The following is a 3,832-nucleotide window of genomic DNA, read 5'->3' on the forward strand; positions in this document are numbered from 1 at the left end:
AAGTTAAGCGTGCTAGACTAAATGCGCTTATGCATGAGTACGAGTTATTTCGCATGCTTCCTAATGAATCTATATGTAATATTCAAAATCAGTTTATTCATGTTGTAATTTGGTCGCCCTTAATAAAACTTTTACTAATGGTGATTTGTCTAACAAAGTTTTGCGGTGTCTTGACAAGAGATGGCAATCAAAGGTAACCGCAATAATGGAATCAAAGAACTTAGACAATATGTCATTAGCTACTCTGTTTGGGAAACTCCAAGAACATGAAATGGAGTTAGGGCACTTGACATTGAATGAAGAGTCAGACAAGAACGAAATCGCACTCAAGGCTACAAGATTTCAAGAAGATCAAGAAAGTGAGGATTCTAATTCATATTCTGATTCTGATGAAGACTTGACTCTCCTATTTTAAAAATTCAAGAAATGTCTCAAGAATAAAGGAGGGATCAAGAATCTCAAGAAAGAAGCCAAAAACTCGACCAAGAAAAGAAAGATTCCCAAAGAAGGCCTCACTTGCTATGAGTGTGGAAAATCGGGCCACATGAAGCATCGAGGCCCGAGATACCTCAAGAAAGTCAAGAACAAGAAGAGCAACTCTCGAATGACCAAGTCAAAAGGACCATACATTGTTTGGGACGATTCCGAGAAAGTTTCGACTTCAAGCTCATCCGATGAAGAGGAAAATACAAAGGTATGCCTTATGGCACAAGTGCATGAGAAGTGTACATCTAGTGATGAAGATGATTCTATTAAGGTACATTCCTATACTTCATCATTCTCTAATGACTATCCTCTATGCGATGAATTATATGCAGTTTATGTCGAAATGCATGAGGAATTAAAGAAATTTTTTAAAGTAAATATAGATAGAAAAAAGTTATCTCCTTGCATGAAAAGAAAATAATTGAAATGCAAAAGGAATTAGATGAGCTTAAACTTGAAAATGAAACTCTTGATCTTATCTATGCATGTGCCTCATGTGATTGCTCTACTTCTAAATTATGTCAACCCACTATATGTGATAATTGTGAGAATTTAAATGCTGAAAATTCCATTTTGAAACAAAAACTTTCAAAGCTCACATATAGTCAAGAAAACCTTAACACATTGCTTGCTAATACAAGAAACGTTGGTAACCGATCTGGAATTGGATATAAACCTGAACCTAAGAAAAGTCCATGTAGAATTCTAGTAGTTCATATGCATAAGAAGTCAAATAATAACATGCATACTTGTTTCTATTGTGATACACATGGTCACACATGTACTAGATACTTTATTAAAAATTTGGTGTGCCAAGTGGCAAATATGTTTGGGTAAAGAAGGGGCAAGATCCCTTAGTTACTAACAAGAAGGGACCCAAAATAACTTGGGTACCCGAAATAGACAAGTTAATTATGTTTGTAGGTGTGCCAAATGACATTTGAGCATCAAGGGATAAATCAACAAAAGGTGTTCTAGGCACAAGGTTGGTGAGTAGACCAAGGTAAGTTTGACCTATCACCAAAGGGTAAGTAAGTTAAGTCTATTAACAAGGTTACAAAATTAATTCTTGATATTGAGTACACTTGAACTAAAAAGTATATGTTATTGTTATACTCAATTCATAACATGTGATATCATAGTAAGTGCTATCAAATGCTTTAACAAGTGACATCATGACATGTACATCTGTATCAAAGAAAAATTATGTTTGAAAGTGCCATGTCTATTGTATGCTTGATACCATGCTAAGTGAGTATATGCTAAGTTGCCTGTAAATCTCTAAATTGTACATATTGCCATTAAATGCATGTATGCTTAATTGTTATATATTTTCATGCATTTTGGCTCTAGAAAGTTTGTTCAATTCTGGATTAGATAGTTTTAGGTTGTATTCCTTAGCATGTCTTAGTAAGGTCAAAACTGTTCTTAAAGCAGTTGACTTTCTGTCATTAATCGATTAATCCTAAGTATAATCGATTAAATGAGTTCCAGTAGCTAAAGCTTTTTGAAATAAATCATTTTAATCGATTAAATTTTTTGTTAATCAATTACCTGGACTCAATTTTTTTTTAAGAAATTCATTTTTGTTGTTTTGTGGCTTACGTCTATATTTTTGAGTCAAGTACATTTCATGGTTATGGTTGTACCCTCTTTTAGTATTTTGTAACTATGTTGAACCTTGCTAATTATGTTAAATGAAATTTGTTTTTGCGTGAATCTTGAACATGTCTTAATTGTATATCATAATTAAATGATTGAAATATGCTTTAAAATGAAAATATCCAACAAGGGCTAACAAGTGACATACATATATGTTTGATCATTCCATGCCTAATCTGTTTACATAATGGATATGTCATGCAAAATCTATCAATATTCAATTTTAGAGTAAAAAATAAGTGCATTTGTTTAAGCTTCTCAAACTGGTTATTGACTATGCTAATAATTAATCAATCAATTACAGTTTTTCAAAATAAATTGATATATCTCTTCTTACTTTTGACTATATTAATTAGTTGTTCTTTTTATAATGTCAAAAGGGGGAGAAAGGTTGTTTGTTTATTGTTGATGTATACAAGTTATTAAGGAGAAAGGTTGTTAAATGAGCTTCTGTATTATGCTACCTACCAAAAGTACTTCTCTAAGTAATAAAGGGGGAGAAGATAAAGAGGAGAACAATGAGAACAATGAAAGGGGGAGCAACACACTTTGAATGTCAAATACACAACCTGAACCTGATATCTTAACATTGATCATATTATCAAGCTTTTTATCAAACAAAGATTTGGTAGATTTGGTGTGGAGTCTGTCATGGAGTTTGTCATCATCAAAAAGGGGAGATTGAAAGCGATACCTTGGTTGGGGCTGAATTGCGGTAAGAAAGGTTTTCTTGGGAGGCGATTTTAGGAAAGGTCAAACCAAGGGTGATGAAGTTCTTTGGGTTCCAAGAAAGGAGCGTTCGAGTCTTGTAATTGGAAGCGTGTATATAAATATACATTGTGTTCTATAGTGAATAAGAAAATTTCCCAAGATCAGAAGGGGGGGCTTGGATGTAGTTTTACAGTGGACCGCAAAACGAACCAGGATAAAATCATTGCGCAATCTTTTCTATCCCTTTCTCTTTTACATTTCAAGTTGTAATATTGCATGATATAACCTGATAATTTGTATACTAGTTCTGTGCTATAACTAGTTTAATTTTGTGTAAAAATATATGTTATATCATTGTCTGATTTCTCGTAACCTGTCGTTCAAGAGAGTTGTTAAACAAGATTTTCTGCTTGCTGTTTTGTGCAATTTAATCGATTAAGTCAGTGCATTAATCGATTAACTGGACGTTTTCTAGAATAGAGCTTTGGTGCAAAAAGCGGTATTTGGGAACCGCGACACCTATTCAACCCCCTTCTAGGTGTGCTCTGTCCACTGATACCTAACAAATAGTGCATAATATTATAGTATTTTTTTGCAAGAATAACTGTTGTTACCGTAACTTGCTACAATTATAACTTTAAGACGTTTCGTGGCATTGCCCAAAATGTGTAAGCAGACTATCAATCACGCCGTCCTCATGATAAAACAGTCTAAATCTCTGTTATCGAATTCTTACTGCACTGTAAGAACCAATCTCGAATACACCCATCACAATATGATAACCAATGTCGATTCTCGAAATTCCCACAACATGACTATCAATGTCAATTCTCGAAATGCACACAATATGACTACCTATGTCAATTCTTTTCCCTCAATACTGACTATTAGTATCAGTTCTCGAAATTCCCACAATTTAGCTGTCTGTGCCAATTCTTAGTGTCATGGAAAGAAATGGGGAAACGTTTGTCGG

The sequence above is a fragment of the Lupinus angustifolius genome, chromosome LG03 (assembly GCF_001865875.1).
Source record: "Lupinus angustifolius cultivar Tanjil chromosome LG03, LupAngTanjil_v1.0, whole genome shotgun sequence".
NCBI classification, from domain to species: Eukaryota; Viridiplantae; Streptophyta; class Magnoliopsida; order Fabales; family Fabaceae; genus Lupinus; species Lupinus angustifolius.